Genomic DNA, 22495 nt, shown 5'->3' with positions numbered 1-22495 from the left:
TCTTAGCATTTGTCAAAGTGGGAAACAAGACATTATGTTCCTCCTGATATGATGCAATAAGGAGTACATGGGGCCACCTATGATGTGATATTTGCAAAAGTAAAAAACCTAAATACTAAACTAGAGTCCAATCATGCCTCTAGTTCTAACTCCCAGTTTATAGGAAATATGGCATATGGCCCATGTATGACCCATGAGGATTTAATCAACAAAGCCTGGATGGGGGATTTCTGTAGATCAAATGAACTGGTTTCTTCAATGAATAAATGACACTTAAAAAGTACAGACAGAGAAAGAAGGAACTTTTATAAATTTAAAGACTTAAGAGAAGAATCAACAAAATGCAATGCACAGAACTTCATTCGATCCTGATTCAAACACACTAATGTTTTTGAGACAAATGGGAAAATTTGAACACAGATGATGTTAAGAAATCCATGTTATCTTTTTTAGATGTGAGAGTGATGTTAAATACAGAAGTTCTTATGTGTTGGATATACATACTGAAGTATTCATGCTAAAATTATGTGAGGTCCAGGATTTGCTTTAAAATATTCTAGAAAAAAATGGTTAGAGGAATAGATGAGGTAGGACTGACTGGGAATGTATTGATCATTGTTGAAACTGGATGTGGGCATGTGGGAATTCGTAGCAGTATTCTCTCTGGGTTTCTGTATCCTTATACATTTCCATAGTCATGGGAAAACAGTGAACAGACTCAGGTTGATTGGGTACCCAGGACAGGTCTTGGTGTAGGAGAGGGAAGGGGCACTAAAAACTTCAAGGTCAACAAACACATCTTTATCTACATTACAGCTTTGCTTAAAGGCAGTCTCCTTCATATGGTTGCTGGAGGAGTTACTTTATTCATTCCCTTAAAACTTTGAGAGTCAGCTCCATAACCCAGCAACCCCATACCTAGTCAATAAACTGCGGATCATTCACACAATAAAATGTTACTTAGCGATTAAAGGAAACAAACTACGGACACACATGACATAGGTGAATTTCAGAAACATAGTGCAGGGAATTCCCTGGCGGTGGAGAGATGAGGACTCCACGCTCTCACTGCTAGGGCCCCGGCTTCGATCCCTGGTCAGGGAACTAAGATCAGCATGCCACATGGTGTGGCCAAAACAACAACAAACAAACAAAAAACATGGTGCAGAGCAGAAGCCAGACACAGAAGAATACATATTGTGTTCAAGAAGAGGTACAACTAATTGAGGGTGATGGGCGCCAGAATAGCTATTCCTGGGCAGTGGTATTGGCCAGGAAGAGCATTGAGGAACCCTTTTGAGGCGATGGAAATGTCTTACATCTTGATCGGAGCACTGGTGTGTACATATGCAAGGACCCACTGACCTGAACATTTAACAGTGTGCTTTGTGCAGTCTATGCTATAGTATATGTCATAACTCAATTTTTAAAATAATAATTTTTAAAAGTAGGAAAAGAAAAAATCCCTAGAAGTGTTTCGAATTTTCAAGAGAGACCTAAGTGATGGTGAAATTTAAGACAATATTTTTGGGGTCTAAAAAACCATTCTGATCTTGTGACTCAGAAAGCAAAAATCTCTTCCTAGGGAAGTGCTGCCTGGAATGTTCTATAGCCCGGGGGTCAGAGAAACGGTTCCCGTTCTACCCCAGACTTCCATCCTGCTTTTCTCTTTTGCAAAATGCATAAGCCCCCTGTTTAGCCAGCTGTTTTCCCCAGGAGCCATTAAAGAGTCCATTCTTTTTTCCTGTTTATTTTTTTTCTGAAAACATTCATGGCAAAATCCTAATCATTGCCAAGACAATATATTAAGCCAAATGAAGCTGTCATGTACAGAAAATGAACATACAGCCTGCAAAGAAGAAATGGTTTGTTTTCCAGGAACTCGTTCTGGGATAGTAGGGGCGTCGAGGAGGAGGGGACATGGGGGAGGGGATGCAGAGTTCCATAAACAGTGCTGGACATAGAGTAAGAAGACTTGGGCTCTGAGTCTGGCTATTGTTCTGACGAGTTGTGCCTTTGAGGGCAAATCATGCAACTTCTGTTATCATCAATCCCCCATTTGAGAACTGGGCACGATATCTGCAGGGCTGACGTGAGTATTAATGAGATCGTCTGCACAGAGCGGCTAGTGAGCTCCTGTCGCTCAATAAACGGTGATTAAAATAGGAGAGGAAGGCTTCCCTGGTGGCGCAGTGGTTGAGAGTCCTCCTGCCGATGCAGGGGACACGGGTTTGTGCCCTGGTCTGGGAAGATCCCACATGCCGCGGAGTGGCTGGGCCTGTGAGCCATGGCCGCTGAGTCTGTGCGTCCGGAGCCTGTGCTCCACAGTGGGAGAGGCCACAACAGTGAGAGGCCCGCGTACCATAAAAAAAAAAAAAAAAGAAGAGGAGGAGGAAGCGCCCACAGAGGAAGCGCCCACACGTCCAAGTTTCTTCTTACATCCTTCTGCTCATCCCTTTTCTTCTGCTCCTAACCTCCTAGTGCCTCGAGGGTCCCCAGACCCCTCCTGCTGTGGTCAGGACCCCACTCAATCACCTCCTCTCAGGTGCTCCACTGCAGACCTGGGGTGGGGAGTCACAGATGTGACCAGTGGCCTCCAGACGCCCTCTGCCAGGTGCAGGGAGAGCTAGGCCCTGGGGAGGCTTCACTGAGGAGTCCACACTGGCATTATGGATGAAGACCAAAAGCAGATTTTTCCAGGCTGTGAGGTCAGCAGAAGCAAATCAGAGGATACATGAAAGGGTACACAGTAGGGAGGGAAACGCAGAGTCCAGTGTGGCTGGGATGGTGGAGAAAAATGGGGACTAGATGTGGATATGCTAAGGAGTTTGGACTTTAGTAGAAAAGGGGGCAACATGGCACAGCCTGTTTTGCAGGGGCCAGAACTGCATTTTAGGAAGATGACTCCGGCAGCAGAAGGAATCAGAGGCAATATGTTTGCAGACGTCAGCTGAGACACAATGAAGACCTAAACTGGAGAGGAGGAAAGGGGTTGAAAGATATTACAAGGTTGATTTGCCAGGACTGGCATGAAGGATACGTAGGAGGTGCTGAGAATTACTTAAACTCTCAGGGTAGGCTTGCCAGATTTATCAAACAGAAATACAGGACAGGCATCCACTTAAATTTGAATTTCAGACCATCAGTGAATAATTTTTAGTATAAGTATGTCCCATGCAATGACTAATCTAACATTCAAACTGAATTGGGTGTCCTGTATCTTATCTGGCAACTCTATTTCAGAATCATCTCCCTAAAATGCAAATCTGATCTGCTTAAACCATTGCTATATTTTTTAAAATTTTTATTGGCGTATACTTGTTTTCCATTGTTGTGCTAGTTTCTACTGTACAGCAAAGTGAATCAGCTATATATCATCCCACCCATCCCCCCTTCCCACTTGGTATCCATACGTTTGTCCTCTGCGTCTGTGTCTCTATTTCTGCTTTGCAAATAAGACCATCTATATCATTTTTTAGATTCCACATATATGCTTTAATATATGATATTTGTTTTTCTCTTTCTGACTTACTTTACTCTGTATGACAGTCTCTAGGCCCATCCACGTCTCTACGAATGACCCAATTTTGTTCCTTTTTATGGCTGAGTAATATTCCATTGTATATATGTATCACATCTTCTTTATCCATTCCTCTGCTGATGGACGTTTAGGTTGCTTCCATGTCCTGGTTATTGTAAATAGTGCTGCAATGAACATTGGGGTGCGTGTGTCTTTTTGAATTATGGTTTTCTCTGGGTATATGCCCAGTAGTGGGATTGCTGGGTCATAAATTAGTTCTATTTTTAGTTTTTTAGGGAACCTCCATACTGTTCTCCATAGTGGTTGTATCAATTTACATTCCCACCAACAGTGCAAGAGTAAACGGTTGCTATCTTAATTCGACTCCCCAGGTAAATAATCCTCCTGGAAAGAGATTGCACCTGTTAGCAGGAAAGAGTATTTGTGTCAACTGAGCAATCATATTTCTCGCTTTCAGCAGGACAATCGGCCTAGTGAAGAGCATCATTTTTATCTTAGCGTCAGGTTTTTTCAAAGCTTCTTAGACATTCTTTTTTTTTTAATAAAAATTTTTTTTTTAATTTTTATTTATTTATTTTTGGCTGCATTGGGTCTTCGTTGCTGCGCGCGGGCTTTCTCTAGCTGTGGTAAGCGGGGGCTACTCTTCATTGCAGGGTGCGGCTTCTCATTGTGGTGGCTTCTCTTGTTGCAGAGCACGGGCTCTATGCATGCGGACTCCTGTAGTTGTGGCACGTGGGCTCAGTAGTTGTGGCTCACAGGCTCTAGAGCGCAGGCTCAGTAGTTGTGGCGCATAGGCTTAGTTGCTCTGCGGCATGTGGGATCTTCCTGGACCAGGGCGCAAACCCGTGTCCCCTGCATTGGCAGGCAGATTCTCAATCACTGTGCCACCAGGGAAGCCCTGTAGCATCATTTATTCAATATGGTTTTTAGATCTATACTAAATTTACTCAATTTTAACTTTAGCATTGTCCTAAGTAATGATATCCATGAAATCACCAGTTTAGTGGGCTAGTTATTTTTTTCTATACCAGTTAAAATAAATGTATGACTTTGAAGTAAATTTTTTATTCCCTTACAAACTTAAGATTTGCATACACACTTTGGGAAATTCCAGTAAAGTCGGGAGGGCCATGCCTGGGCTGGTCTGACTCATACCCAACCAGTCTTGAGCCCTGATCCCTGTCCAGATGAGGAGGAGGATGGCCTGGTGTGCTTATAAACCTGCACTTGAGTCTACTAGATTAGGAGGAGATGGACAGGCCCCTGATAAGGATTGGGCCAGTGGGGACTGGAGCTCAGCCTCCAGGAGTCCAGCAGATCCCAGAGGGTCAGAGGCACATATGTGGTGGAGCCCCACTGCCTGAGAAGAACTGCACGAGGACCAGTCAGGGCTGAGAACTTAGCTGGAGGTTGGGTTGAGGAGTTACATCCCCAGGGAAACAACCTCTCTCCCCAGGGGCTGTAAGCTGATATCCAAGAATGCTTGCTTTGGGATTTGGATACAGACTGTTGATCTACCTGCTCGCACAATGTCCAATTGTTCTGGATTTGTTAAGAAAGCTTCTCCTGATACTTGGTAGCAGTTCAGGTTGATGTCAGTCCCTGGGCTGTCCAACAGAGAGGTTTTCCCAGGTTTCTCGGTGGAGACTGGAGCCACCAGAATTGGGGCACCCTGAACTCAAACCAACCAGCCATTCTTGCTCAAGCACCTCTGACCCCAAGGGTCATGTTGAGAGCCCAGTGGCTCTGATCATGATTTCAGCACTTCAGCCACATAATGGCCCCCACTGTTATGTTTCCCAAATGCCACAATGCTCTCTTCCCTCCAGGTTTCGCTGATCCACTCTGCTTGTAAAAAGATTCCTGGACTATGCCAGCACTACTCTGGGACTTTCTCTGTGTTCATCAAAGTTCAGGCTCCTTGGTAAGGTCTGATGCATCCCCGTGTGCTTGTCCACAGTGGGCTGGTGAGACACGAGACAGTAGGGGTAGGGCTACCACTCTGTCCAACACTCATGTGTCACAAGGCTGTTCTGTGGGGGGCAAGGCAGAGGGGCTGGGCAGGAGACAGTAGTGATGTCTGTTATGCTAAGCCAAACGTTACAGTGATCCAGGAGGCAGGTACCATCATCTTCATTTTACAGATAAGGAAACTCAGAGAGATTAAATAACTTGTATAAGGCAGAAAAAGCAAAGCTAGAATTAGATCTCAGGCTTTCGGACCTTAGGTTTGGTGCTCTTTGAATTATGCCACTTGAAATTATTTTGAGAAGACAGGTAATCACTGGCTCAATTTCAATATAATAAGAATTTGGAGGCACCATCTGTGTGCCTAAGGGTGAGTGGTTATAATTCAGGTGACTTACATCAGGCAAAACCTACTGGTATCAAATCCTTCAGAATGTTCTCCTTTAGCTTCCATCCTTTTTGTTTTTTTTAAAATCATCCCACAGACTACTTTCCTCATTACTACTGTTATTAGGTACCCACATTAGTTAAGAGTTAGTTAGGCTGTGTAACAAAGAGACCCAAAATACATCACTTAAACTTAAGTTTATTTCTCTCTTATATAAAATTCCAGATGAGTAGTCCAGAGGTGAAACACCCCAAAATGGCTGTCTCAGCTCCTACCATCACATTCTGCATCCCTGCCGTCAGGAAAGAGGAGAACACACACCTTCATTTTAAGGGGATGGCCTGGGAGAGTGCACATATCACTTCTACTTATATCTCATGTTAATCCAACATGATGATTACATGGATGGATTACATGGATGATTATGGCTACAAGGGAAGTTGGGAAATGTAGTTTTCAGCTGAGTTGTCACATGTGCAGTAAAAACTTCTATTGCTATGAAAAAGAGAATAGATATTGGAGAGATCAGATAGCCACCACCACAATAATTTTGGGAAACTCTTGCATGAATTGATAAGTCATTATGTTTTCTGTAAGAAGTCTGGATTTAGAGTCAGATCACTTAGCTTAGAGCCACAATTTTGCCACTTAGGTGTGATCTTGGTTAGTTGTGTAACTTCTCTGAATATCAGTTTTTCCCTCTGTACAATTAGGTAACGATAGTCGGCTTAACTTACTGGTGTGCTGGGAGGTCCAAACAAACTCACGTCTTTGAGAGCCTAGGCTGTGAGGTCACATGAAAAGTGAAATGCTACTGCATTAGGACACCCAGATGTGGTTTTCCATTTTTTTTTGTTTTGTTTTTAATTGTGAGCACTTGGTGCTGGCTCCCCAGCTTGGTTTAGGATGAAAACCACATATCTGAAATGTTTATTTTGTATTTCCACTCAAAGGGGAATACTTTGGTGTGTCCTATCTGTTTCTCCTGGTTAGCCTGCCCCGCTGTGACCAAATACCGCTCTCCAGGAGCCTGGGCTCTCATCCTTCTCTGGGGTGAGAGTCACTGGTAACCCACCCCACCGGCTCTTTCTGTGCTCTAATCGTGTGTGGCTGATGAAAGCCCTGAAACTTACTCCTCACAAAGTGGATTTGGGTGGAGACTCTGGAACAGAACTGGCAGGAAGGAAACCAGCCAACAGTCCCCAGTGATGCCAATCTGAACGGTTTCTCCCCACCCTGTGTACAACAAACCACAGAATGCAGTCTTGGCATAATTTGCATCCCTAGTTGAGCTTGTATGTCAGTCTACAGTGTGTGTCAGTTATAGCAGAACCTGTTCTTATCTATTAGCCTCTAAACTCCTTAAGGAAGGAAGGAAGGAAACCTTCCCTCAGCATCTATTATGTTGCAGGCACATAGACAACTTGCCTGTATTTATTTCTCACCCAACCTCACTGCCAGCAGATATTATGACTTCCTTACTGATAGATGAGGAGTCGGAGGTTGAAAATCTACCACCTTGCTCAGTACTACACAGCCATCAAGCAGAAGAGGTAGGATTTGAACCCAAGACCTTTGACACCAAGTCTGGCTCTCATTCTACTATAGCATGATTATTTTCATTATAGTTGAGTGTGAAAGGGTAGAAGTCACACGTTCAGTCACTGGATCCTCCCCTGAGTATGAGCATGGTTTCATGCCCATAGTAGGGACTCAAAACAGTTGGAATGAATGGCATTTTCACCATTTTATCTCTGGCAGTACACAGCCAAGTACCTGACATGTGAAATGGGTCATTACAGTATTTTGGGGTATACTTAAGTCATTGGATTGATATTTTTAAAAGAATTATAACTGAGTTGAAGTTTAAAAACACCTTGCAAAGCCCCCATGGGACTAGGATCTTTACGCAGATAAAACAAGCAAGTGAAGTCAAGGAAAGAGGTTTCCTGGACACAACTGTTCATCCCTGGCTTCCTAGCAGAACCTGAGCAGTAGTTAACCAAGGGTCTACTGTGGCTAGTATCTGAGTCACACTCATAGCCTTGAATCTGTGGCAAAAGCAGATGGCACTTCCAGTAGGCATCCCCCAGAGGAGAGAATTTCCCATGAGGTATGTGCGTGGCAACTATCCATCCTGGGTTTCCTGGCATGCTCCAATTTCTTGTCTTTTGTCCGAAAGTCCTTAGAATGGCACGTGTCCTGGCTGGGTAATGAATCCTGCTTTTGAACATGGAAAATATGGTTACAGCAGGCACGTGGAAAGTGCCTTTTATTGCTTCCTGCTGGCAGATCAAAAGCAGAGGGGTTGGACTACCCCAGGAGAGCCTGTTTTACCCAGGGAAAGGGAGGGGCCTCAGGGCTCAAGAGCCTTTGTTATTCTGTGCAGGTCAGGAAGCCAGGGGGAGGCTACTGATAGAGAAAACCAACCAGGGCTGGAGCAGGGCTGTGTCCTGAGAATTGGGTCCCCGAAAAGGCAAAGTAAGTGGTAACAGGAAAGAAAAGAAGCAGAGGCAGAAACTTCTTTTTTGTTGCACAAAGGAAGGAGGTGACCCAAGGCTCCTTGTGACACAGGAAGAAGCATATTTGGGGAAGTGAGAGTCTCTCTCTATAGATCCCTTCAGATCAGAGGCCAATTATGGGTGGCCCAGGGCAAGCAAGAAGCTCTTTTGTGGTTCTAGCTCTTTCCACACCCGGATGGGGTCTCTTGTGTAAAGGTGCCCCTCATAAGCATGTTGAAACCAAGGCCAAAGCCTATTTGTTTTCCAGGATCAGTCTATTAAGGCCCGCCTCCCCACTGCCCAGTCCTTCCACCCTTCAGCTCCCAGCTGGTCGGGCAGGTCCCTAAGGGTTAATTAAGCCTTGGGCTAGTACTCAGGAGACCTGGAGTGAGTCTCATCCTGCTTCCATAATCAGCTCTGAAGCCCGGGAACAACACTTTCCCCCTCTGACCTCTGCTCTCTCAAATGGGGAGCAGAGAAGACTGACAGAATTATAGTGCTTACTACAGACAGACTGGTTACTTTGCCCTGAAGGTGATTCAACTAACTGACTCCACATTTAAAAAGGTTGAAAGTATTCGTATTCCTTAGTGCTGTAAAATCTTTGTGATTCTACACATTCATTCATTCATTCATTCACTTAAACATGTACTAAGCACCATTATATGTCAGCCATGCTAAGCAACAAACAGCGATAACTTCTGCTTACTGAGTCCCTACTATGTGTCACATACCGTTAGATGCTTTAGATTGATCATCCCATTTAATCCTCCCCACAGCTCTATGAGCTACTACTTTCATTATTAGACTAAGAAGAGTTTAAGAAACTTGCTCCAGTTCATACATCCTTGATTCTAGGTCAGACTCCAAAGCTGGTGTTTTGATACACTAATTCTGTCACTGCATAGATAAATGAGATGTAGTGGGTCCTGATCTCAGGGAGGTTCCAGCCAGCAGCGCTGGGGCCAGAAGGCCAGCTTGCAGGCTCTGAAACCCTTGACATTGTTCACTTAGTACATTAGAAGATGTTCCATCCATTTCAGAAAACCTGGTGAGCCTGGACCACACAGCAAACACTTTTTCTCTTCATGCCTCCAGCCATGAGTTCCACAGACCTAGTTTTCTACAGGAATTTCTGTACCATGAATATTATAAACTGAAGAAATAGCACCCTCATGTGTCAGGAGTACAGCACACATCTGCACTCAGGAGAAAGGTACATTTTAAAAAATCTTAATCTATGAAACACTTGCTTTTGTTTTTGTGTTTTTATTTTTGCTTTCTATGACTTTGAAACATGCCGGGGATAAATGATGAAAAATCGCTAAACCTGCGGAACTGGACCCAGAGGCAAATTACTAAGTACAAGGACCAGCAGGAAAGAATGAAGGGGCATGATCTTGAAATACTCCCCTGCTGGGGGATCTGATGTCCTACACTAGCCTGGAAAATCCAGAACTTCTGTTTCAATATGAATATAATCCTAGCTTCTTTTTTTTTAATTTTACTTATTTTATTTATTTATTATTTTTATTTTTGGCTGCATTGAGTCTTTGTTGCTGTGCGCGGGCTTTCTCTAGTTGTGGCGAGGGGGGGCTACTCTTCGTTGTGGTGCGTGGGCTTCTCATTGCGGTGGCTTCTCTTGTTGCAGAGCACGGGCTCTAGGCATGCAGGCTTCAGTAGTTGTGGCATGCGCGCTCAGTAGTTGTGGCTCACGGGCCCTAGAGCGCAGGCTCAGTAGTTGTGGCGCACGGGCTTAGTTGCTCCACGGCATGTGGGATCTTCCTGGACCAGGGCTCGAACCCGTGTCCCCTGCATTGGTAGGCAGATTCCTAACCACTGCGCCACCAGGGAAGCCCTGATCCTAGCTTCTTGACATGTTTCTTTTCTTCCTTTCTGTTTCCCCCTGCCCCCCATTTCTTTTCTTTTTCTTACTTTATTATACCTTCATTTGCTTCTCCCCGCACCACTCTCCCTACCTGTTCTTAGAAATAGTTATATTTGCTTATAAACAATACCATCTTTATTTCTCTTTTTTATGGGATTTAAAAAATTTACCTCTTCTTTCTGAGTGTGTACTGGGGATAGGGGAGGGTATGCAAAGAGGCAAGCACCGATATAACCGAGCATTTAGAAGATCTGGATTTGTCTCCATCCATCCATCCCTTCCTGCTCTTTCCATAGAGGATTAGCAGTCACTTATTAAAACACATACAGTAAAAATGACACAATGTAGAGTTTGAGGGAATATGATGAAGGAAAACATATGCAATAATAAAGGGTCAGGAGGAAGACCTGCACAAAGTAACGTGCACCATAGAGTCCTGTATGTTTGCTGAAAGTAGGTCACAAGGTATTTCATTGTGGAATCTCTCAGAAACCAAGGAAAAGAGGAAAAAATAATTAGTGATTGTATGTATCATATTCATTAGATGAAAACAGATGAATTGTTCTTTGGAAGTATTGTGCCATCTGGTAGTGAGGCCTGACAAATTCTCCCATGGGTACTCATGAGGAAAGGACTGTGTTACAGTGGGAAACACTCCCAGCAGTAGCCCTACAAGAGCTACAGTAACACATTTCCTACAGTTGTTTCTTATAACAATGTTCAAAGGAAGGCTGATAGTGTAACTCCAGGGTACAGTTCAGTACAAACAAATCCAAACAAGGGAGGAAAACAATATAATCCAAGCAGGCAATTCTCTGCTACTCTGATACACTTCAAGGGAAAAATTTAGAAGAGCTAAAAAAAGGAGTGGACTGCATGTTCTTAGGAAATCCATCGCAGATACAACTCCTCCTGACTGGGCTTTTGATAAAACTGAGCAGAGTGTCAGATTAGAGTGTCTGATTGTAACCTCCCGTAAGAATCTGTGTTGTTGATAAAAGGAAGATCTTGTGATTTTAATAACTGAAAGGGAAAAGAATAAAGTCCTTTAAAGAGCATTTAGGGGTCTATCCAGACATGTGACTGACTGGTGTCCACTTCATCTCAGCAGAGGGTGAATGTAGGGAGTACCTAGAAGCTGAAGCCAAAATCTCTTTAGTAAACAGTTTGGGATCTACTCCAGCTTATGAAAGAAACAGAGAAGCATAAAAAAAATTCACAAATTTTAGTGTGCCTAGCACATACTAAGATATTTGTTTAGAAAGCAGAGTCTTGGGGCCCAGCTCCAAAGATTTTGATTCCGTTGTTCTAGAGTGGGCCACTGAATCTACATTTTAAACTCAAGAAACAATTGGGACAGAGATACCACCTTAAAGTGGGGCTATGATAATTCTAACTGGGGAAAAAGAAAAAAGAACAACTCAAAGCAGGTGCTAGTGATTGCTCACTTGGACAAAAATCTCTCGGTAAAACACCTTGACTTACACTAATTTAAAACTATAGCTTCCTGGTAAAATCTGTAGTACAAATTAGTTCATAATTGTGCCCCCCTTCCCCTCCCTCACCAAGTAACTAAATGCTCTAACCTGCTGTACAGAATGGCTGCTGCAAGCCAATTTTATGCGGGAAGATGTCTGCTAAAATTGATTTCATTTTAGAGTAAACTCAAGTTATCAGATCAGTTAGGATTAGGTTTGGCTGCATGGAATGGAAAAATCACAGTGGCTTGAACAACATGGAAGCGTACATCTGTCTCTCAGAAATGAGTTTCAGAGGTTGGCAGTGCTGAGCAAGTATCCTGCTCTACAACGTCAGGGACCCAATTTCCTTCCATTGCTCTGATCTTCAGCACGTGGCCTCTACTTCATGCCCAAGATGGTTGCTGCAGCTCCCACCATGGTTCTACACGACAGATAGCAGGAAAGAAGAAGGGCTAAGATGGATGTGCTCCCTCCCTTTAAGGATTTTCCACGTTTATACTGAGCACATCTGCTTACATTTCATTGATCAGAACTTGGTCTCACAGCCATATCTAGCTGCAAGGAGTTGGGGCTCTGGGAAATGTAATCTTCATTTTGCATGGCCACGTGTCCAGCTAAATTTAGGGGCTGATTAAAAAAGGAAGAAAAATAATTGGGTATTGGGGGACATCTACCAGTCTCTGCCATAGCCATTTGTGGACATAGATTAGGTGACAAGGTCAATTGTCAGTTGAAGAAATTCCTAACCAGTAACACCAAAGCCGTGTCACCTCCCTCAGAAAAGAGCCTTTCTGGGTCTTCCCTGGTGGCGTAGTGGTGAAGAATCCGCCTGCCAATGCAGGGGACACGGGTTCGAGCCCTGGTCCGGGAAGATCCCACATGCCAACTAAGCCCATGTGCCACAACTACTGAGCCTGCGTGCTGCAACTATTGAAGCCCAGGCACCTAGAGCCTGTGCTCTGCAACAAAGAGAAGCCACAGCAGTGAGAAGCCTGTGCACCGCAACAAAGAGCAGCGCCTGCTCGCCACAACTAGAGAAAGCCCGTGCGCAGCAACGGAGACCCAATGCAGCCAAAAATAAAATTAATTAATTCAAAAAAAAAAAGAACAAGCTCCAGAAGTTAAAAAAAAAAAAAAGGAGACTTTCAGATCTCAACACAGATGCTCACGCTTCCTGAAAGCGTGAGCAATTCGTAAGATACACACTGAAAACAGGATGAGTCAGAATCTCTCTGCTTTTTTCCATCCTTCCTCTTTTGAAAGTTGTACACATGTAATATGTGCTCGTGACAAACCCAAGCAGCATGGAAGAGTAAAAAGCGCAAGTTCCCTCCTGCTGCAGCCCCTACCCCTAATCCTGCCTCAAGGGTAGTCTTGGTTAACATTTTGGGGTATTTCTTTCTGAACAAGATTTGTATCTCCCCCTCAGAATCATTTCCTGATTGATCAGGACCCCATGCTTATCCTGACTTTGTATCTAGCTTTGTTTTGTATCATTGTAGAGTTTACCGCTATCCATTGCAGTAATGCAGTGGGGGGTCAAACATGACAAATGTTAGAAGTTAAAGGGGATGGAGAAATCATAGTGTAATTCTCACAAGTTATTCCTTGGTTTATGTTGAAATGTAAATGGGGCTAGGCTTGCTAATTTTTTTTCCCACTTGACTTATGGAATTTTATTTATTTTTTTAAAATCCTTGATTCATGTGAAAGTAAATATGTAACTTCTCTTGGGGTCTTCAGTAATATAAACCAGAATATTTTCTTTTTTTGCTCTAGTCAGTTTGAGTGTGATTTTGCTGACAGTTATCCAGACAGTGTCCTCGTAGGTAACATCTAAGAGAATATGAAACAAATAGAGGGAAAGTGAACTGTCCTCCTTTTCTTTTCTTCTTTTAAATTATTTATTTATTTATTTTTTGGCCACGCTGCGTGGCTTGCAGGATCTTAGCTCCCCAACCAGGGATTGAACCCAGGCCCCCAGCAGTGAAAGCCGAGAATCTTAACCACTGGACCCACAGGGAATTCCCCATCCTCCTTTTCTATCACAGCCTGGAGGGGCTCCAGCGGCACAGAAGATGGCAGAAGCCCTCAGCCAGGAATCATGGGGTCTGCCATGGTGGCCCCCTGTGGATACATCTGAAGGGGTCAGCGGAAGCAGTGATACCCCTCCCAAGGGCAGTGGTGTCTGGGGGAGACTCCCCAGCAGAGAGGGCTCTAGCAGGAAGTGGGGAGGACAATGGCCAATGTGGTATAGTATAGTAACTGTCCCAGGCTTAGGTGATGTGCCTCCACCCTTTGTTTCTCTGCTCCACCTGCATCTCCCCCACCCAATTCTCTAGCCCCCTCCTCACCCCAGGACCTTGGCTACGTGCTCAATGGAGATCCTCCACCGCTACCACTGTCCTAACAGCGTGAGTTGCCTCAGCCTCCCCCAGGAGAGGGCTTGGCTTCGGCATGGCTTCCATCATGTTTGTTAGAGCAGTACCAGAGCCCCGATTCTTCCCAAATGCACCCCCAGTGCTGTGGCTCCTCTCACACTTCTGGGTCCAGGAGAAGGTCACACTGGAAGGCAGGGGATCTGACTTTCTCAACAACTTCCCAGAAGGTCTGTGTAACTCAGCCCAGAAGTGCAGGGGAATTAATGCTCCATGCGGTGAACTTTAACAATGACAGAGGAGATGAAAGACCTGGTTGACATATCCCTCTCCTTTCCTCCCCAGAGGCACGGTTCTGAGGCACGGTGTTTCCACCTGGCTTGTCTGAATGACAGTCTGCATGACCGAGCAACCAGCTGTCTTTTCTCGTGCAGCTGAGGGCAGCTAATCAATGTGCCACCTTGTATTTGCTTTCACTCCTTCCCTGCTTTTGCCTCCTGCCCTGGGATTTGCAATAAAGCTGCAGCCTGTGAGGTTTGCTTCTGGCTTTTTTTCTAGGGAACATGGGCTAGGAGAGTAACTGATGATATTTGTCATGAGCATATGTGAACTGTTCCCTGGAGGGAGGGTTATGAGATTTGGCAAATAAAAATACAGCACTGAATTCAGAAATACTGAATGCCAGGTAAACAGCGAAATATTTTTTTAGTGTGTGTCCCAAAGATTGCATAAGACTTAGTTATGCTAAAAGAATTATTTGCTGTTTATCTGAAATTCAAATTTAAATCTGCATCCTATATTTTATCTGGGAACCCTATCTGAATACGCTGAGAAATTCCAGGGGAAGAGGCTTTGCAGGGTTTGAGGTAAGGGAACAGTGTAGGCAAAACTCTACAAAGCTGTACAAAGAATGAAACAACATAGCAAGAATGTAAAATGTGAAGAAGGGGTGCAATGGGAGATGGAGCTGTGTCACAATGGAGAAACTTAGGTTTTTACATTGTTAGAGGAGTGGTGTGGTCACTTAAAAAAATAGATCATTCTGACAAAAACTCTGAATGATGAAATTCTGAAGAAAAATTGGTTGAGGGGCAAAATGGAATGAAGGCAAGATGGCCAGTTAAGAGGCTGTTCAGTCATTGACACTGGAGAGGACAAGGGCTTGGACCCAACCTGTGGTGGCTGGGATGGAAGGAAGTTGATGGTTTTGAGAACCTCTGGGGAGATTAAATTTAAAAGTCATGGTGAATAACTAGATGGCATGGGGAGTGGTAAGGAAGAGGAAGGAATCTGCCTTGCATTCCAGCAAAGCATTTGTGCTTAGATAACCAGCATCATCAAAGCCAAAGAGAAGAACAGATTTGGGGGAAGAAAACCACGAGTTCAGTTTCGTACCCATTGAGTTTGAGAGGGTCTGCAGGCATTGCAGCAGAGAGATCCAAGGAATGGGTGGACATCTGGATTTGGGCTGGGATGGACAGGTTCACGGTACAACTCCAGAGGGCACCATTCACACTGTATACAGTGAGACTGGTGCCCCTGAGTACCGTGCTGCATCATACTGATCCTGTGGGTAAGGATGGGAGTGGGTGTGGGGAGATAATTCTCCACGGGTATCTCCCTGCACATCTTGTGGACAGAGGTATTGACTGCCTTTGTTCTAGACAATATTTTTAAGGAAGTTTGTTTAGGAAACAGCCTTGAAAGATAGAGAGGGCATCTCCCTCCAAAGCGCAGGGCTGCTTCCTGTCCAGTTATCAAGGATAATGTGTCCCTTAGGCAGACTTACTGCCCATTAGAAAACATTTGGTTCCTTAAACTCAGGGTTCCTTTCCTGTATGCAACCCATTGCATATGCAGGTGACCTGGCCCTCTTCACATTATCTGGTGGGAATTGAGGCTTGGAGAACCATCCAAATGCTGCTACTCTGCCCACTGCTATTGCTCTGAGGAATAAAATCCTTTGTCTCTGATTTAAGAATCTTGTGTATGCTCTGTCAGAATCCATGAAACTGTGGCAGGCTCAGTTGCTGGTTTGCAGGGAGAGTAAAATGCCAGGTCCTTCACTGCTCTTGACAGTGGGGAGAGAGGAATGGTCAGGGCTGCACACATAAATTAGAAAGTCATCCAGCTACACGTAAACATTCAGTGTGTGTCCTCTTATCTTTTTCTTCCTATTTTGTTCATTCTTCTCCATTTGTTTCTTCCTCTAAGTTCTAAGCCCCACTGCGGTGAATTTAGGAAGAAAGATGAATCAGGCATTACGGGTCAGTTCACTCAGTCTTTCAAATTCCCTTCTCCCATATGTTTCTCTTGTTACAGAGGCTGGGAATCTAAATATTAATTTTCTAGTCTTCCTGGTATCTAGAGGTGGCAACTCACTCAGTGGTAGCCAATGAGATTTCAGCAAAAGTCTTCTGGAGGGGCTTGGAGGTGATAGTTCTAGGAAAGCGTTTGTTTTCCAAGTTTAAAGAGAGGAAAATTGACACAGGTGTAGTCATTTTTGGCCTTTGTTCTTCCCCTTCTTCTGGCCTAGAATGCAAATGTGATGCTTGGAGGTAGAGCATCCATCCTGTGACCATGAAGTAAAAATCATAAAAATAAAAACCGATATTCTTTTTTGGCTGAGTTGGGTTGTGGTGCACGGGCTTCTCACTGCGGTGGCTTCTCTTGTTGTGGAGCACGGGCTCTAGGCACGCAGGCTCAGTAGTTGTGGCTCACGGGCTCTAGAGCACAGGCTCAGTAGTTGTGGAGTACGGGCTTAGTTGCTCTGCGGCATGTGGGATCTTCCCGGACCAGGGCTCGAACCCATGTCCCCTGCATTGGCAGGCGGAGTCCTAACCACTGTGCCACCAGGCAAGTCCCATGACAAGGTTTTTAAAAACAATCCTGAATGTTTGTTAGGCAAATGACATATGGCCCATGCACTCAAGGTACCAGTTCTGCTTTCAGTCTGCACTTGGATCCTGCTCTAGCTCTCCTCTCCTTAGACCCTCCTGTAGTGGGTGCTGTGGTGTGTCGCCCACATACCCACCCCGCACCCCCTTTCAGGACTGAGACACATTTTTTTCAATTGCTCAGAGTGTTGGCAACTCACAGCTGGCAGCTGACTCTCCTCCCTGGAGTTTGCCCTCAGCTGTGAGCACTGCTGGTCAAGGCAGGGGTATAAATGTCCAGCCCCTCTGCCCTAATCTGGGACAACTTCAGCTCAAAAGTTGGTGGAGCTGGGCCACCCCAGCTCCAAAGGACCTGTGACATCAGTTGAGGCCTCTGATGTGACTGAATCACAGCTCATCTTCTCGTGCTACCCTATCCTGCTCCCTTCAGGGTTGACTCTAAGAGCACTCCCCAGTAAACTTCTTGTGTTAAGTCTCTATCTCAGAGTCTGATGTCCAGGGAACCTGACCTTTGGCAATTAGTGACAAGACTGGTCCAAGAAAGAAGATTGTTTATAAATTGGGTGCAATTATGGTGATGAACAACAAGGTTGAAGTGGTGGCCATGGGGGCCTGACCTGAGAGAGCTATTGAGACAGTGACTAGAATGTGATGTCCCTAGGGGTACGATGAACAGGCAGTCAGCAAGGGTTTTGCTCAATCTGTACAATCAAAAGAAATCAAGAGTGGACAAGAGACTTCTGTTTCCTGGTTCCGCATGTGATGAGCTTAGAAGTTGCCACTCTGTCTTGACAACAAGTAAAACACATTGAAAAATTAACTCTTCTTGGATCTGTACAAGAGGGGAGAACAGGGAAGACAGCTGCCCCCAAGACTGGAGAGGCAGGCAGGTGAATACAGGGAGTCGCAGCTTCCCAGAGCAGAGACTCAGGACCTGAAACGGCCTCTGGAGCCAGGGTCCGGGTAGGAAAACCTGAACCGAGTGATAAGTGCTGGAGACTCAGTGAGGAGAACTCTGAGAGTTAAAAATTCCAAGGGGACCCAGTCATAGGGGCTCCCACAGTACTATGAGATTACCCTCCAGGAACTCCACTGGCTTCCCACAGTAAATACCAGAGAAAAATCCCCTCTGGCTTCCTGCAGGGGGAGGGAAAAAGGAACCATTTTGAAATATGCCAGAGCATTCTCTTCTTAAAAAGGTCTGCCTTCAGGGGACACTAGTTAACCAGAGCCTAACCTGCTGGGGTATTATCAGAACCTAACTCTAGTCCACACCAGCCATCATGTCCCACCTAAGGGGGGAGAGAAAAACTAAGAAACTCTTGTAAAGTTCATAGTCCAGAAACATAGGCTCATTAAAAGCCTGAGAACTGATCATAGGACTATAGGATGCTTCCCCTCCCCCCATACCTCATAACCACATTACTAAAGGCCTATTTACAGCAGTTCCTTTTACCCAGTAATCACGTCCAGCTGACAAGAAAAATTACAAGGAATACTAAAAGGCAAAAAAAAAACAAACAAAAAAAAACCCACCATAATCTGAAGAGACAGAACAAGCATCAGAACCAGACATGACAGGGGTGTTGGAATTATCAGACTGGAAAGGTAAAACAAATATGATTAATAGGCTAAGGACTGTAATGGATAAAGCAGAGAGCATGCAAGAACAGATGGTCAATGTAAACAGAGAGATGGAAACCCTAAGAAAGAACCAAAAAGAAATGCTAGAGATAAAAAAAGAAGAGAATCTCTGAGCCAGAGGATATATCAATAAATCCTCAAAAACTGAAAAGCAAAGAGAACAAAGACTGGAAAAAATATAGAACAGAATATCCAAGGATTGTGGGATAAGTATAAAGGCATAATATATATACAGTGGGAAAAGAAAGAGAGAAAGGAACAGAAGAAATATCTGGAACAATAATGACTGAGAATTTCCCCCCAATTAATGTCAGACACCAAACCACAGATCCAGGAAGCTCAGAGAACACCAAGCAGGATAAACTCCAAAAAAACCTATACCTAGGTATATCATTTTTAAACTACAGAAAATCAAAGATAAGGAAAAATCCTGAAAGAAGCCAGACAAAAAAGCAACTTACGGGCCTCCCTGGTGGCGCAGTGGTTGAGAGTCCGCCTGCGGATGCAGGGGATACGGGTTCGTGCCCCGGTCTGGGAGGATCCCATATGCCGCGGAGCGGCTGGGCCCGTGAGCCATGGCCGCTGGGCCTGCGTGTCCGGAGCCTGTGCTCCGCAACGGGAGAGGCCACAACAGTGAGAGGCCTGCATACCGCAAAAAGAAAAAAAAAAAAAAAAAAAAAAAAAGCAACTTACTATATAGGAGCAAAAATAAGAATTACATCTGACTTCTCTTCAGAAACCAGGGAAGCAAGAAAAGAGTGGAGTGAAATAGTTAAAGTATTGAGAAAAAACCCCCCACCAACCTAGAATCCTGTAAATTCTGTGAAAATATCCTTCAAAAGTGAAGGAGAAATAAAGACTTTCTCAAACAAACAAAAATTGAGGGAATTTGTTGCCAGTAGAGCTGTCTTGCAAGAAATGTTAAAGAAGTTCTTTATAGAGAAGGAAAGTAATATAGGTCAGAATCTTGGATTTACATAAAGTAAGCAAGAACACTGAAGAAGGAATAAGTGAAGGTAAAATAGAAACTTATTTTTCTTATTCTTAATTGATCTAACAGATAAGTCCAAAATAATAATAATAACAATGAATTTGATTATGTGTACTAATATATATTATATATCTGCTTATGTATACTTACATATAAGTGAAAGGAATGACAGCAATGCTACAAGGCATGGGAGGGAGGAACAAGGATTATTTACATAGTCTTACCATTCAACCCATAGTCACACTCATTGGTATTTCCCCCAAAAGTTGAAAACTTTTATCCATACAAAAACCTGCACACAGGTATTTATAGCAACTATATTGACAACTGCCAAAACTTGGAAGCAACCAAGATTTTCTTCAGTAGGTAAATGGATAAATAAATTATGGCACATCCAGACAGTAGAATATTATTCAGGGCTAGGAAAGAAATGAGCTATCTATAGAACAGATGGACAACAAGCTCCTACCGTAAAGCACCTCAAGGAGATGGTGGGCCAGAGGCTGATGAGAGCACGGTGGCATCTGCAAACAGAAAAACAGAAAGGCGGAGAGCAAGGTCAATACCTGTACAGCAGAAATTAACACAACATTGTAAATCAACTATACTTCAATTAAAAACAAAAAAGAAATGAGCTATCAAGCCACGAAAAGACATGGAGGAACCTTAAATGCATACTACTAAGTGAAAGAAGCCAATCAAAAAAGGCTGTATGATTCAAACTATATGACATTCTGGGAAAGGCAAAACTATTGAGACAGTAAAAAGGTCATTGGTTGCCAGGGGTTGGGGGGCAGGGGCGAGGGGGGCACGAACAGGGGGAGCCCAGGATTTTGAGGGCAGTGAAAGAACTCTGTAGGATACCGTAATGACGGTTACATGTCATTATATATTTGTCCAAACCCAAAGAATGTGCAACACCAACAGACATAAGAAGACTCTGGTCTTTGGGTGATTATGATGTGTCAGCGTAGGTTCATCGACTGTAACGAAGGTCCCACTCTCGTGAGGGATGTTGATGATACGGGAGGCTATGCATGTGTGGCGGTGACAAGTATAGGGGAATCTCTGTACCTTCCACTCAGTTTTGCTGTGAACCTAAAGCTCCTCTAAAAAGATAAAGTTTTAATAACAATAAAAAAGGGTTTACCCCCATTATAGAGTTGACAGATAATTTTTTTTTTTGGCTGCGTTGGGTCTTCGTTGCTGAGCACTGGCTTTTCTCTGGTTGCGACAAGCGGGGGCTACTCTTCGTTGCAGTGTGTGGGTTTCTCATTGTGGTGGCTTCTCTTGTTGTGGAGCATAGGCTCTAGTCTAGGAGCGTGGGCTTCAGTAGTTGTGGCACGAGGGCTCAGTAGTTGGGGCTCGCGGGCCCTAGAGCGCAGGTTCAGTAGTTGTGGCACATGGGCTTAGTTGCTCTGCGGCATGTGGGATTTTCCCGGGCCAGGGCTCGAACCCGTGTCTCCTGGATTGGCAGGTGGATTCTTAACCACTGCGCCACCAGGGAAGCCCCCTATAATTTTTTTTTAAGGGGATCATTAGGAGACTGAGAGCAGCCACCACAATAAAAAGTTAGAAATCTCTTTTTCAGTTTTCATACCTGAGCCAGTTTTCAGATGTAGAAACCATTAATTGAGGAGAGGTTGAATCCCTAGGGGGAAGGCCTAATAACCATGGCAAGTTACAAGGTTAAATGGGAATGATCCCTGTAGTCTTTTCCCGGACAAAAATAAGAGCTACTTAGTTAGGCAACTATGGACTGAGAAAAGGGTAGTATCCAAATATTCTGAGGACACGGGGTCTAAGTTGATATTGATACCTGGAAACCTAAAGCATTATTGTGGCCTTCTGTTAGAGTAGGGGTGAGTGAGGACTGGGTAATCAGTGGTCCTGGCCTCAGTCCAGCTCACAGCTGGTCTCCTGAGGCCCACAGACTGTCCCAGGGGTCATTTCCCCATCCTCAGTAATATAATTTGAAATGGACACTGAGGGTTGGCAGAAACCCCACATTGGCCTGTTCATGGAGAGGTGTCATAGTGGAGATGGTCCAAATCAAACCCCTGAAACTGTGCCCCCACCCCATCCAAATAGTAAATCAAAAACAATATCACAACCTGGAGGAAGATAGCAGTGATTCATGCCATCTTTAAAAACCTAAAGGATGTGGGTTGGCGGTCACTAACACATATCTATTTAATTTATCACTCTGGCTTGGGGATAACAGTGGAGTGAGGTATCCTTTACCAAGTCATACCTTCAACTGTAGCTGCTGTGCCATATGAGCTATCTTTGCTAGAGTGAATTAACACTAATTTGTAGATGGTATGTGGCCATTGGATGTGCATTCCTTTCTAGCCCTATCAGAATGGAGAATATGAAACAGTTCTCATTCATGTGGAATAGTCAACAGTATATACTCTTGCTGCTATGAAACTTTCCCTCCTTCTGTTATAATATAGTACAGAGGGACCTAGACTTTTTGGCCATGTTGCATGGTCATCACATTGGTCTACCTTATTGATGACATAGTGTTATTCAGACTATGAGAAAGAAACAGCGAATACATTGGAAGAATTCTTAACACACATGAGCCCTACTTTCTGACACTACCCTGGTGAGTGTGAGGTGCGGAGTTGTTATGGCCTGGTAAGGGTGTGAAGGCTCCCCACTTGCTTTTGTTGGCATGGGTAGAGCCTTAGTTTTTCTGTGGTATTTGGCTGAGGTAGAGTGATTGTTATCTAAACGTTTTCTGTCTTGCTAGAATGTTCCTTTCATGGTCTTTAACTAAAGAGAACAGATATTTGCTGGGGCTGTTTTG

Source organism: Mesoplodon bidens (genome assembly GCF_964165515.1).
Source record: "Mesoplodon bidens genome assembly, chromosome: 2".
Taxonomy (NCBI): Eukaryota; Metazoa; Chordata; class Mammalia; order Artiodactyla; family Ziphiidae; genus Mesoplodon; species Mesoplodon bidens.
Note: the sequence above shows the minus strand (reverse complement) of the source record.